Source organism: Felis catus, chromosome C1 (assembly GCF_018350175.1).
Source record: "Felis catus isolate Fca126 chromosome C1, F.catus_Fca126_mat1.0, whole genome shotgun sequence".
Lineage (NCBI taxonomy): Eukaryota > Metazoa > Chordata > Mammalia > Carnivora > Felidae > Felis > Felis catus.
Genome location: NC_058375.1, coordinates 6,486,763 through 6,500,999, shown reverse-complemented (window position 1 = coordinate 6,500,999; position 14,237 = coordinate 6,486,763). Strand labels below are relative to the sequence as shown.

The window sequence follows — 14,237 nt, the reverse complement described above, 5'->3', positions numbered from 1 at the left end:
CCAGGATGGGGGCTGCTGGCTGCCCGACTGTACGGTCACTACAAATCATCAAAGTGGACATTTACAGGGGCGCCTGCGGGGCTCGGTCGGTTGCGCATCTGACTCTTGATTTCGGCTCAGGTCACGATCTCACCGTTCGTGAGACGGAGTCCCATGTCGTCCGTGAGGTCAAGTGCGGCGCTGTCAGCGAGGAGCCCGCTTGGAATTCTCTCTCTGCCCTCCCCTGGCTCTCACGTGCGTGCACGTGCGCACACGCTCTCCCTCCAAATAAATAAAGGAACATTTTTTAAAAAGCGGACGTTCACGACGGGTGAGCTGCATGGCATGTGGATTACATCTCAGCAGGACTGCTCGGATCGAATCCCGCATTAGGTCCTGCTGTATACACTCTGAGCCTTGAAGAGACAGCATCCCGCTCTCATACCCAGGAAAGCCGGGTTCTCCCTGCTTCTGTCTTTTTAAAAATTCAAGGAGAACAATTACACCAAGGCAGAAACTTGGGTCATCACAAGGGCTCCTGTCCCTCCGCGCTGGCTTCTTCTCTGGCTGAAGGAGGAAAAACCAACTCCATTTTTCTACTTTGCCCAAACACAGCTACGTTGTCTGGTTCCCCAGGGATGCTCCAAACCCACCTTCGCAGAAAGAAAACAGAGGTCACATCCCTAACACCCAAAAGGTGGCGGACCAAGCCACGTCTCGTGCCCGAGACCCAGCAATTCCGGCAGAACCATCCTGCCTGGCCCCTGACCTTGACCTGTATCCGCTCCTGCCGGTTCACCAAAATGTTCTGGGGAAAGGGCAGTCGGGCCAGGGAGCGGGGGGGGGGGGTGGGGGGTGGTGGCGGAGGGAGTGACAGAAGACCACGTCCGGTCTGCTTCTAGGACAGTGGCCCCTAAGCTTATTTTCAGCAGTTCAAACAATTTCCCCGAAGCTAAGTCTTGCACAGAACGCTGCACCCCTCAAAACAAAACAAAAAAAAGATCAAAGTCGGCCTGTTCTGGTTCCAATGACCGTCTCCCCACTCCGGCACGGCCCGAGGCTCTGAGGGAAACCAGCAGCCAGGGGATGTGGTGTCCAAAGCCACAAGATCCCCATCCGGCCCTTTCTGGCACTTTGAGGTTATCCCCTGGAAAGCGGGACCTTTCCAGAAAGCAGCGTGTCCCGTGCACATGAACAAGACGCACGAACAGCAGTCACGTGGCACCGGGTCACGGAGACGGGGGGGCTCACGACACCAGCCTCGGCTCCTGCACGTGCCCCCAGTTTTCCATGAAAATAACACACGGAAACGCTGACACGGAAGCAAAACCTCAGGAGTGGGGAGACACCCTGGGGGATGGGGGGACCCGGCCTTGGTGCAGCCCTCAGCTCAGACATGGCCCCTGGGTCGGTGCTGTCCGGGCATCTCCCTCAGGGGAGGCACCGTGACAGCAAAACAGCACCCACCGGCATTCAGTGGGTATTGGCTGAATGACGAAGGAATTAAAAAAAAAAAAAAACCTTATCCCGAGCTGTCTAGACACCCCCGAGGGTGACACGGTGGTGAGGAAGGCAGGCTTGCTGGGACCCTGGGGTCCCAAATGTGGCCCGATAGGGTAGAACCAGGAGAGCGGGGAAATCCCTATTGTTTTGAACATCACATTTCTCCAAAGAAGATGAAGTTTGTTTCAAGGGACCCTGACATTTAGATATAATTTATGCATAATTAAACACATTTCACACTGGTGTTGCCCCTTAGGGTGATTCTTCCAAGCTTCACAAACGCAAGGTGACCTTTCTCATTAGGGCTTCTCAAAATCTCCAAACCGCCAAGACCCTCAGACAAGCAAACACCCTCACACGTCTCCCCCTGCACCCGCCCCCCGTCCTCAGAGTAATTAAACAAGGAGGTTCTGATTCCCAGGTCCTCCCGATCTGTCCAGGGGCTCGTCCCCCAGAAAGCCATGTTGGTGCCCCAAGACCTTGGCACGCTCCCCCCAGCTCCCCCTGCCCCAAAACTGCTGTCCTCTGAATCCTGTGTTTTGTGTCAGGGCCGCATGAGGCCCCTTGGGATCAGCCTAGCAGACAGATCCCTCCACCACGGCCCATTTCCTGGGCGGCCGGAAGGGAGCCCCGGCAGGTGCAGAAGCCTCACGGAGCCTCCCCACTGCCCTGCCCCAGAGAGGTCCAGGCCACGGTGCAGCACCACGCCAGCCAAAAACTCCAGCCTTGGCCAGACCTGCAGCCGAGCTGCTGATAGTTAATGGTCTGCCGGGAGAGTCCCCAGAGCGTCCAGGCAAAGGGACCAGGGCCTTGACTGGGGCTCCTATGAGGACCTGGCCAGAGTGTTCAATGAAGAGGTGGATGGAGACAAACATTTCTAGTTTATCCGTCCTTCTTAGGAATAGCTTTTGGGGTGACTGGGGTGGGGAAGGCCCAGGGTACCTCCCACCCACCCCTGGGCCTGGCATCCGGGGCCTCCCTGCTACACAGCAGCTTCCCGTGATCCTCCTCCTAATGGCCAGCCCCTCCTCCTTGGGGTCACTCTACCTCCCTGCCCCCTACCACGAACCCTACCCCCCCCCCCCCAGCCTAGAACAGTGCTCCTGCACAGTCACACGAGGCTCTCTGTGCCCAGCCAGCACCCCCGGCAGGATGGCCAGTGTTTCCTGCACACGCCTGTCACCTGTCATCTCTACCTGCTCCGTCACAGACGCTTGAGGGCTTAGGGCCGCTTCGCATGACTCCAGCGTCACGCCTGGCGACAGGAAGTGCTACACGATGTCAGCGTGTTCACCAGAGCAGAAAGAACACGGGCCAGCTGTACGTCACCCACGTAGCCGTGTCCCCTCTAGCAACTTAGAAAACATCTCTGAAGCTCACTTTGCTCCTCTGTTGAGGGGGAGGTCATACCTAATCCCTAGGGCTGTTTGAAGAATTAGAACTCGGTCTATAGCAGCAGGGGCCTCAGGCCTGACACACAGCAGCCATCTGATAAAGGTTAACACCGTTTCTGGAAGATCGTACTTCGAGCAGAACAGGAGCGGACACGACCTCCCCGAAATGCTGGCCGGAGGCTGGGAGGGAAAAGGCGGGGAAGAAGCTGTCAGGGGCTCCAATGACGGAAGAGCCAACGTTCCCCGAGGCGGCGACAGGTCAGGTCTTGTCCCGAGCCAGGGCCCGCCGCTGGAGTGCCGGTGACCCAGCCAAGGGTGGCCACAGAGCAAACGGTGCGCCCGTCAGGGCATCCCTGCTCCAGAGCTCTGGGTCCTAGCTCAAACGAGACAGAGACAGTCCATCCCCTTGGGGCCCGATGGTCAGGTCTCAGCCACCACTGGGAGGGAAGGAGAAAGTGTGACTCACGAGAGCTGCGGCTCTGGTGGCAGATGGGCCGGCAGGATTTGAAAGTGGCACCAAATTATATTGTCAGTGATCCATTCTCGAAACAGCCGCCAGCCCCAGGTGGCCTGGGGGGGGGGGGGAGAAAAAGCTCTGTGAGATACTGGCCCCCCAGCCCCAGAGCCAGTCCGCGTGGGGACACATGGGGCATCGCTGAGCGAGGTGGGGGATGGCTGCACAAAGTGAGCTTGAGGCCAGGTCATGCCCTGAAGGCCACATCACCGATCTGGGGAATTTTCCCTAAGACCAATGTCCCTGTTGATGGGCTTTGAGAAGGGAGTGGGCATCGTCGGGTGTTCGTTTTAAAAAGATCACTGGATGGGGCATCTGGGTGGCTCAGTGGGTTAGGCGTCTGACTTCGGCTCAGGTCATGATCTCGCGGTCCGTGAGTTCGAGCCCCGCGTCGGGCTCTGTGCTGAGGCTCAGAGCCTCTGCTCAGAGCCTGGCGTCTGCTTCAGATTCTGTGTCTCCCTCTCTCTCTGACCCTCCCCCGTTCATGCTCTGTCTCTCTCTGTCTCAAAAATAAATAAACATTATAAAAAATAATAAAAAAATAAAAAGATCGCTGGAAAAAGTTTAACACAATGAAAAGGATGGCTGGGAGCAGGAGGGCGGTGGCTGGGTCTTGGGCGGCAATGGAGGCGGAGAGGAAGGCAGGTGTTTAGAGTTCTAGGTGAACGTTTTAGACGAGCTGTCTGGACAGAACCACCCCCACCTTCAAGCGGCCCCCACGTGAGCCAGGAAGGGAAATGCAGCTTCCATTCAGGAAGCACTGAATTTTCCACGCCAAACGTAATTAGCCAGAAGCCAGACACAAAAGGTCCCAGAGTCGATGATTCCATTTATAGGAAATGTCCAGAATACACAGATCCAGAGAGACGGACGAAGGCAGACTGCTGGCTGCCAGGGGCTGGGGGAGGGGGCGGGCGGGGGGACAGCCATCGGCTATGGGCTTTCCGTTTGGGTGATGAAAATGGTGGGAACGTGGGGTGCCTGGTGGGGGGGGGCTCTGTCGGTTAATAGTCTGATTCTTGATTTCGGCTAAGATCGTGACCTCACGGTTCGTGGGTTCGAGCCCCACGTCAGGCTCTGGGCTGACAGTGTGGAACTTGCTTGGGATTCTCTCTCTCTCTCTCTCTCTCTCTCTCTCTCTCTCAAGATAAATAAATAAGCATGTTTTAAAAAAGAAAAAAAATGTTGAGAACTAAGAATGCTTAGTTTTAGGTTGTATGGAATTCACCTCAATTAAAAAAAAAAAGCAGTCAGTATCGCAGAGCATATTAAGGGGCCTCCTGCGGCTAAGGGCTCTCCAATGAGCCGCCAATCCCATTTCTGCTGCGGGTGCCATCATATCCCCACAAACCCGGGGTCCCTTTGACCCCCTATGTCAATTTCTCAGGCCACGGTGACATCCAGTCTTCCAGCCTGTCCCCTCTGGCCACTCACTTCCGCCGCTCCCCTTCTTCATGGCAGAGCTTGGCGGGTGAGGGTGTAGACCCGGGAGCCTGGGAGCTGGGCTCCCAGCTCCTCCCCTCAGGCCCCAGTGGCCCTGAATGTCTGTCTTCCCGTCTGTAAAATGGGGCTGCACCGCCCTCCAGGCCTCACCGACGGCATGAGGACTAACTATACGCACATGGGGCATCGGGGGGCCCACCGGGACCGCCAGCCTCCCGCCAGCCTCCAGTGGTCACCGAGCCCAGCACCGGGCCTGAAGTTCTGAGACCAGCCCTTCAACCTGACCTCTCTGCGGGCCCTTCCTCCTCCGTTTCGTCCAGACTGCCCAGCTGGGCTTTCCGGTGGCGCTAAGCCCGGCCCCTCTGCCTACCCTCGGGTCCCCAACACTCCATCCACCTCTACCTCTCCCGTCTGAACCGGAGGAAAACGAGTTTCTTTCCCACACCAGCTCTGCTGTGCCCAGATGCTCTTTGTGGTCGAAACCCGGCTCTTTGTAGTGAACGTGTGCCCGACGAAGTACCGTAGGAAACAGCGTCCACCACGAGGAGGCCGTCGGGTTCTAGGGACCCGTGGCTGAGACGGTGAAGACGACAGACCCAGACGAGGAGTCGCCCCGAGGCCCTCAGCCACCGCCTCGAGGAGCCCAAGTCAGAGCTCACGTCCAAGAAGCATCCCGCGCCCGGGCCCCTCTCCCCACAGGCCCCTCCCGGCGTCCTGCAGCCTCTCGGCCTCACTCAGCCCTACCCCAGCCACAGGCCAGCCCGTGCTCGCCTCTTGCACCTGCTATCCTCCCACCTGGGGTGCCCACCCGCCTCCCCCTGCCCTCTCCTTGTCACCCTCTCCGCGACGCCCAGGTAAGTTCATCAGGGGAGACAGGCCGGTCTCCCCCACTAGACAGACAGGTCTCTGAGAGGGAGGCCCGCCCCCCCGCTTCCTTCGGATCCTCTGCCCCAGTAGACTGGCCACACATGTAGGGGCTTAAAAATGTTTCAGTGAAAGAATGAATGACAAGAAGTCCAAAATAGCTCAGACGGCTTGTTTTGGACTTCTGGACCTCCCACAGGGTCACGGGGGACATTCTGGGCAGTCAGGGGGCGGGTGATGGGTGAGTCCGTGGGGAGTGAAGCCACCAGCCCCTCAGGATGTCGGGGCTGTGCACCGCGGCCAGCGCTGATGCACGTCACCGCCCTGAAACCTCACGGCCACCCCATGAGGCGGCTGTCACACCGCACAGTCAGGGTGGCCGACGCTCTGAGGGAAAGCCGGGGTCTGGGCCGCCCCTGAGCCCAGATTAGGTCTCTCCAAGCCCTGCTGGGAACCACTGAACCGCCAGCCCTGCCCACACTCACCCGTCCAACAGGTACCTGGGAGACGCCTACTGTGTGCGCTGAGCGCTGGGGACAGAGCGGTGAGCGAGACCCCGTGTGGCCTGGCCCTGCCCACCCCACCCCCCACCCAGGCTGTCCAGCGGGACAACTGCCAGCTGCCCGCGGTGCCTCGAGAGGGTGAGCGTGTGTCTGGCTGGGTCTCTGGGTGGAAGGTGGAGGCAGGCCTCCCGCCACGGGAACACCCCGTGAGCAAGTGTCCCTCTGGGAGGGACACTTTTACAAGCGGGGGGCACCTGGGTGGTTTGGTCGGTCGGTTACACATCGGACTCTCGGTCTCAGGTCAGGTCACGATCTCACGGTTTGTGGATTCGAGCCCCTCGTCCGGCTCTGCGGCCCCCGCCCTGAACTGACACCGACGGACGGACAAGCAAGATGAGGCAGATCCACACAATGAAGGATTATTCCGTTTTGAAAACGAAGGACGTTCTGAGGCAGGCTACAACACGGACAACCCCCGACCACATCAGGCTGAGGAGACCGGCCAGTCAGAGAAGGACAATCCGCAGGCCCCCGCCTAACTGAGGGAGCGCTGGGAGTCAAACCCGCAGAGACGGAGGCAGGATGGAGGCAGCCAGGGGCCCGGGGACCCTGTTTTCAGAAGAAAATGCCAGAACGAGGGTTCTGCCCCAGGCATGCCTCGGCTCATGGCAGAATCTCTTCTAGTAACCCCTTGGAAAAGAAGGTTCCAAAGTTTCTACTTCAGCCCAGGCCTCCCACAAGGGCCCCAGGCCTAGCTGCCGTCCCGACACACCCATAGGCCGTTTCTACCTGGGACAGGTGCAAGGTACCTCCACGCCCCTGGCCCCCAGCCCTCGCTATGGGGTCACCACCCACTGTGACCCCCCCAAACTAGCGAGGAGGCTGACAGACGTCGGCATGTCCAAACAGCTCTCAAACCTGTGGATTTCACCTCGAAAACACCGCCGGCCTCCGTCCCAACCAGCAGGAAACAGAGGCACAGACACAAGGAAGCATTTTGAATAATCACAGGCCCCCAAACAGCCAGCAGCTGTGTGGCCACAAGCAGCCTGTCTGACAAGGGCCGTTCACAGCTGGCACAGCTGTCAGGACCGTGTCACCAGGTAGACCCTGGATTCCTCCTCCGTGTGGCATTTACGTGTCACATGCCCGGAGTCTTGGGCCGAGACCACCCGGCGCCTCCCCCGTTTTCCCAGAGGCACCCCGAGGGTGGCAGGTGCCCCCACACTTCTCCGCCTGTCCATCACCCGCACGGTGACTTCAAGATGGTCAAGGTTGGGTTTAAGATTGGGCCGGGTGCCATGTTTGTTGACAAATGACTCCCACGTCCCCTGCTACCCAGGTGCGATCTCGAACGCCCGTGCCTCCACGAGACCCAGCCTCCACGGGGGCTGGGGCGGGGGGGGGGGCAAAGCAGGGCTGAGTCTTTCAGGGTCTCCTCCCCATCTCCACGGGAGGCCCAGGGGAGCTGATGTGGTTTGTCCGATGGCCAGCGGACTGATTCATTTGTCATGTTGAGCAATGAACAGGATTTTTAAAACACAAAACAAGCAAGTGGCTTTCCCCAAAACTCTGGGGTTGGGGGACAACAAGACGGATCCCCCAGTGAGCCGTCCTCACCTTGCCACAGCCAGGAGGGACCCTCAACTCCAAGTCGGGAGGAATACACTTCCCCCGACTTGCCCCCAGGGAATCACACTCCACCTCTATGAGACTTGATATTTCCCCTTACACGCTTAGGAACTACTTACAGATGAGCTGAGGTTTGCTTCAGAATGGTCCAGCCTGAGTGTGCACACGTGTATGTAGACGTGCGTGTGGATGCGTGCACACGTGTGTGAGCGTGGGCGTGTGTATGTGCTGACCCTTGAAGCTGGTGAGGGCACCTTATACTCTTCTCCCAACTTTGGTAGGTGTTGGAAATTTTCCATCATAATAAAAAGTTTTCATTAAAAAAAATAGCAGGGGCGCCTATGTGGCTCGGTCGGTTAAGCGTCCGACTTCGGCTCAGGTCGTGATCTCACGGTTGGTGGGTTCGAGCCCCGCGTCGGGCTCTGTGCTGACGGCTCACAGCCTGGAGCCTGCTTCGGATTCTGTGTCTCCCTCTCGCTCTGCTCCTCCCCCACTCACGCTCTGTCTCTCTATCTCTCAAAAATAAATAAACATTAAAATTTACAAAAAAAAAAAAATAGCCCACGCTTCTTGGAGAAAAGGCTAAGGTGATGGCGGTGGCATGTTGTGCTGAGTAAAAGCTTACGCACCAAAATTAGTGTTAGAGTTTTGTTCCACCAGCCAGTAGCGGCAAGACTTTGGCCAAGTCATGTGGCCATTCCAACCCCAGGAAAACCAGCTCGCTGCCCCGGGTTCTTAGGAGAAGCACAGGGCTAATGCGTCAAGGACTCAGATCACAGCCTAGTGCTAGCATGTTCTACAAAACCATTTCTTATCACTGCCATCATCATCATCAACATCATCACCATCTCCAATAACATCCCGCCTGTAAAGCACTTAGTAGCACATGCCCGGCACCTGCCTATGAGCTAGACTTTTACTCTTAGATCAGGAGGAACTCCCTCTATCAGATAACTGGGAAAAGGGAAAGCATTATGTTTCTTGAAAGGAACCGGTGTGGAATTTCTGGACAAAACTCTGAACGCCGTAGAGTCGGAGGTTTCGCTGAATGTGCAAATGCACCGGCAGGCAAGTCTCTGCTCCCCCGAGGAGAGGGAAGGTCCAAGAAGGGACCAGGCTCAGCGAGGAGAGCACAGGGAGCACCGCATCGCCCTTAGTGAGCAGGGGCAGCGCTGGCCTCCACCGGCTGGACCCCCAGCCCATTCCCAGGCCCCAGTGGAGAAATTACACATCTATGCCGATTGCCCAGGGGTCCACAGAGTTTTAGAGGGCAGCCCCAGGAGCCCACTGAAGGGTGGTTTTAGCCTTGCTGGAGCAGCCCAAGGAAGGCAGCCTCACCCAGCAACAGAGTGACATCACCCAGGGCCCCTGGCCGGACCACTCCTTCCTAGGAGCCCCGCAGCCCCCACCAATCGCCCCGCGGCCCCGACCTCCCTGAAGCCAGCTCTGCCCCTGCTCGTGACTGGCAGAACCACTGCGGTCCGTGGGCCACGGCTTTTATTCTTCTTGCTTCCCTGGTGGTAGCCAGGCTGGGAAAGAAAAGGATTTGTGAAGTTATTGCATTAGGCCACCCCACACCTCCCCATCTGCAAACACACACACGCACACTCTCTCTCTCTCTCTCTTTCTGTCTTTCCCTCTCTTTACTGGGCAAAGCCCTGTCTGCAAAAGAAAAAGCAGTAAAAGAACGAGAAGTGCTTAAAATGATCTAATCGGGCCCATCACCTGACAGCTGGGCAGCTGCGAGGTGCCTGGCCCGTGACCTCAGCACGGGAGGCAGTAACCGGCAGCCACAGCCAGGGGTCTGGAGACCGTCCACAGCCCTGGGTCTGCTGTTTGCGTAAGCCAGCCACCCTCTCTGGACCTCTGCTGGGAAGGGAAAGGCTGGCCTACGCAGATGCCCTGCAAGTAAGACAGGGCTTCCCCAGCTCCATGATTCCTTAGCAGGGTGGGAGTGGGGGGGGGGGGGACGCCTGTCTATGCCTCTCATGCTTAATCTAGCACTTTCCACCACCCAGAGGGGCAGTATCAGATAGGGATGGGACACAGAAGGGAGGAGCGCCCCCCCGCCGCCTTCCTTGCTCGCTGTCCTCAATAATCGGGGATGAAGTTCTGGGCCCCCTCCCCAGCTGTCCTATCCCGGGAGAGAATTCTGCCAAAGACACCAAACTGGAGTCACCGGGGGATGGCGTTGTTTTACCATGGCCACCTGTTAAAACTCAGCTCATGACCAGTTTCTGATGCTCCAGGCTGGAGTGTTTCATTAAATATTACTCACTCAGGAAGCAGCCCCTGCCAACTCACCCCCAAACCGTGCGGCTCATTTTCGGAGAAAAAGAGAGGGAGGGAGAAGGAGCCTGCCTGGGTCCTCCCGAGCCGGCACCACCGGCAGGATGTCCCTGCGCCCGGTCCCCGCACAGCCCACTTTTGAGAACCAGGCAAGGGAAGTCAAGTAACCAGCCCTCAGTAACCAGCAGCCCCACTGTCAGGTTACCATGGGGGGCATGCACACCCTCACTCGCAGAGAAGCACACTCACCCCGCACCGACACACTCACACTCACCCCAGGCACACACGCAGAGACACATGCCCTAACTCACTCACAGACATGCAGAAACATTCAGAGACACACACAGACCCAGAAGCACAGTGCAGACACACACTTAATCTCACACGGACACACCCTCAGACACACCCACACAGGCAGGCTCAGAGACACATTCACACTGTCACCAGACCTCTTGCACACAGACACGCTCTCAGGCACACCACACACACACACACACACACACACACACACACACACACACTCTCTTGTAGCCTCCCATCAGGGCAAGCCACGGCGCCAGGGGCCAGTTAACATTCCAGGAACCTTTGCCTTGAACTTGAACAGGACGACTACCAGGTCCGCACACACCCCGGGCGCGCAGACTGAGCCATCCCGCGGTTCCACCGACCCACCCGGACTGCTCTGGCTTTTCTGTTTTAATCGATTTGCTGACATAACACTCGGCTCCCCCTTGGCTCCCCCTTGGTTGCCGGGAGAAGCTGCGGCGGCTCCGGGACGGCGGAGAGGGCGGCGCCGCCCGGGGTTGTCGCCCGGCGGGCTCCCCGGGGGAGGCGCGGAGGACAGGGCGGGGGGAGCCCCGAGGGGGCCAGTAAGGGCCGCGCTGCGGAGCCGGGTCCCGACTGGCGGGAAAAGCGAAACTAACTTCGCGGAGCGGGGTCGCGCTGCCCCCGTGTGGGAGGGGCAGGTCAGCGCCCCCGCCTCCACCGCGGGGACAGTCGCGGTCGCAAGAGGCCCCCCCCCCGGGGCGCCCCGGCACCTGGAAGTCGGCGGGGGCCGCTGCGCGTCTGGGGTCCCCTCCCCGGGTCTGCGGTAGCTGAGCCTCGACCCCCGGCGCGACGGTGGCCGCGGCCGCCGGGGACCACCGCCCTGTCTCGCCCCCGCAGGTGGGATCCGGGGCCGCCGCGACCCGCAGGCGTCCGCAGCGGCAGCGGCGCTGGGCGGCGCCCCGGCCCCCTCGCCCGGGACCTGTGGCGAGAGGAGGGTTCCCCGCGGGACCCTCAGCCACCAGGTCCCCAGCGCCCAGCCCCGCGCCCACCACTCAGTCCCCGGCCGCCGCCATGCCCGCGCCCACCCCGCCCGGACCCCCCACCCACCCGGTGCCCGTGCCCGGCTCTGCCTACCGCACCAGGGAGGGCCGCCTGCGCCGCCGCCGCTCTCCGGGGCCGAGGAGGCCGGGGCCCCCCGGGCCGCGCCCGCCGCAGGGAGCGAAGTCGTCTCCTCCCGCGGCCCCGGCGCCAGCGCCTGGAGCCTGGTTCCTGCTGCGAGCGCGCGGGCAGCCCGAGCGCGACTTCTGTGCAAAGAAGAAAAAGCAGGCGAGGGCTTTAAAGTGCAGGGAGAGAAACGCGCCGGGGGGGGGGGGGGGGGGGGGGGCGGGGCCGCTCCGCCCCTCCCCTCCCACCCCGCCAGCCCCGCCCCTCGGCTCCCGCCCCGCCCCTCGGCTCCCGCCCCGGCCCGGGCTCCCGCTCCCGCGCGCCGGGCGCTGTGCGCCGCAGGGGCGGCCGCGGGGCGCCGGGCGGCGGGGGCGCCCCCTGTGCCGCCCCCTCCTGCGCCCGCCCCACCGCCCCACCCGGAGGCCATCGGGGCGCGCGCGGGGCGGCACCGGAGCTTCGGTCCCTCCGGAGGCGTCTTCGGGAAGCGCCGGGCAGCCTCCGCTGGGCGAGAGGCCGGGGTTGCAACACCCGGCGGGCCGCGGCTGGGGGCAGACGGGGGGGCGGGGGGAGGGGGGCTTACTAATAATAATTTTTAAAACCTCTTGGGAGGGTGGGGGTTGTTTCAATAACCTTGGGAGCAAGGCCTTGCTTGCCTCATCCGAAATTCCCAGCAGTTTAAAGTTCCGCAATTCGAAGGCACAGGAGACGCAGGGACCGTACTCACAAGGGACCGGGCTCTCTGGGCTCCCGGACCTCGCGGGCCCCCGGGCACTTTGGCTCAGGACACACAGCAGGCGGCGCTCCGTGAGTGTTTGTTGAATGAATGTGCGAGCGATTGCCTGCTGTAGGACCTCCACCCCCGAAGAAACTTCTTATAGAGTCTTGGGGCTCTTGGCTCGTCCCAGGAATTTTCCTCCTCAACCCTAGAACTGGGAACGTCCTAAAGAAATTAGTGTGTGTTTTTTTTTAATGTTTTTATTTATTTTTGAGACAGAGAGAGACAGAGCACGAGTGGGGGAGGGGCAGAGAGAGGGGGAGACACAGAATCTGAAACAGGCTCCAGGCTCTGAGCTGTCAGCACAGAGCCCGACGCGGGGCGTGGGAACTCACAAACCGCGAGATCATGACCTGAGCCAAAGCCTGACGCTTAGCCGACTGAGCCACCCAGGCACCCCAACAGTTTGTTTATTTTGAGAGAGAGAGAGAGAGGAAAAGAAAGTGTGAGTGGAGGAGGGACAGAGAGACTCCCAAGCAGGCTTTTCGCTGCGAGCACTGGGGCTCGAACTCACCAACATGAGGTCCTGACCTGAGCCGAGATCAAGGGCAGAGCGCTTAACCGACTCAGCCACCCAGGCGCCCCTGGTTTTGTTTTTTTTTTTTTTAATTAAAAAAATTACTAAGCCCCCACTGACTGCTGTGGGCCGCGTGAGCCTCCGTGGGCATTCTGGAGGCTCAGTTAACATTCCTGCTTCCAGTTGTCTGGGAACCCAGACCGCTGGGGTGGGCAGCCATTGTCAGCAACCCAGGGGCCCTTGGAATGTAGAGCATGGGACCCCCTCTCGCCACTTTGCAATGCGAGGACGTTAGTTGGCCCAGGGTGTAATAGCACTTGGGACAACTGTGAAAACATCCAGGGAGGCCGGGGCTTTCTTAGTTACTGGTATACCTGGGAGGAGTCTGATTGCTGCAGAGCACAGCCTCTTCTGGGTTCTGGTCTCTCCCCTGGAGGAGTAAGCACGGAGGGGTGTGTCACACAGGAGGTGTGCACCCCTCGCCAGCCGCTGTCCTCTCCTGGGGCTGTTGCCCCAGCCTCATGAGTCGAAGTCCTCCAGGCTCGGCCTCTTATTCTGGAGGAGACCTTTGGGGACAGACTGGAGCAGATTGTGTGTAATTCCAGTGGTGAGATCTGTTCATTTAGGGCCGAAGACCTCACCTTTGATGTGTGGGCCCTGAAATAGATGGTTCCCAATTAGGAGTCCTCAGCACCCCTACTCCACCCTCCTTCGGCATTAATCTTGAAATCTCAGCTTTGAGCCAGTTGGGTAATTAGATCCTGCTGACCTAAATTTCCCAAAGGAATCTCTGGGGGAGTGAGCCTTCCTTCTCTCCTCCAGGACTCCGGGCAGGTAGGCAGGACCACGCTGGAAAGCTGGTCATCTTGCGGTGACCCTCTGTGGTACGGGACGCTGTTGAGCAATTGTGGAGACCAGAAAGGGATATATGCTCATCCTATCAGTGCTGATACTATTGTTTGCTAAAAAGATACAAAACCTTGCAATAGTGTGACATCAGCTGATAAACATCCAGGAATTTGAGGACTGACTCAAGTCTTAACCGATCTGTGCTCCACTGGGGTGAGTAGGGAGGGGAGGGGCTCTGGGCCTGGTGATGCCACCCCCCAACTCCATTCCCCTGCCCCCCCAACCCCTCCCCCTTTCATCACTGGCATCGGCACATATAATTCATTCCCTTCTGTAATCTGCCTCAGGAAAATGACAGGAAGAAATTACTAGACAGCAAATTAACATCAGCTGTTTTTTTCTGACGATGGAAAATCTGTCCAGGGAGACCTTGGACACCTTTGAGCCCTTAGAACAGAATCTTCTACCCTCACAAGTTCTCATCTCCCAGGGCACCCACCTTCTCTGGGTCCCTCTTGCTGCCTGGAGTGAATGGAGAAGGGTT

The 14,237-nt window shown here is 59.3% G+C and overlaps 1 protein-coding gene across 1 annotated transcript in view; it reads right to left on the bottom strand.

Annotated features, from left to right (window-relative positions):
- The window catches only part of SPSB1 (splA/ryanodine receptor domain and SOCS box containing 1), a 67,403-nt gene extending 55,697 nt beyond the window's left edge, over positions 1 to 11,706 (bottom strand). Inside the window, exon 1 of the mRNA XM_023258077.2 lies at positions 11,523 to 11,706. The gene's annotated coding sequence lies outside the window, so the exon portion shown is untranslated. The remainder of the gene's footprint in view (positions 1 to 11,522) is intronic.
- Between the last annotated feature and the right edge of the window lie 2,531 nt (positions 11,707 to 14,237).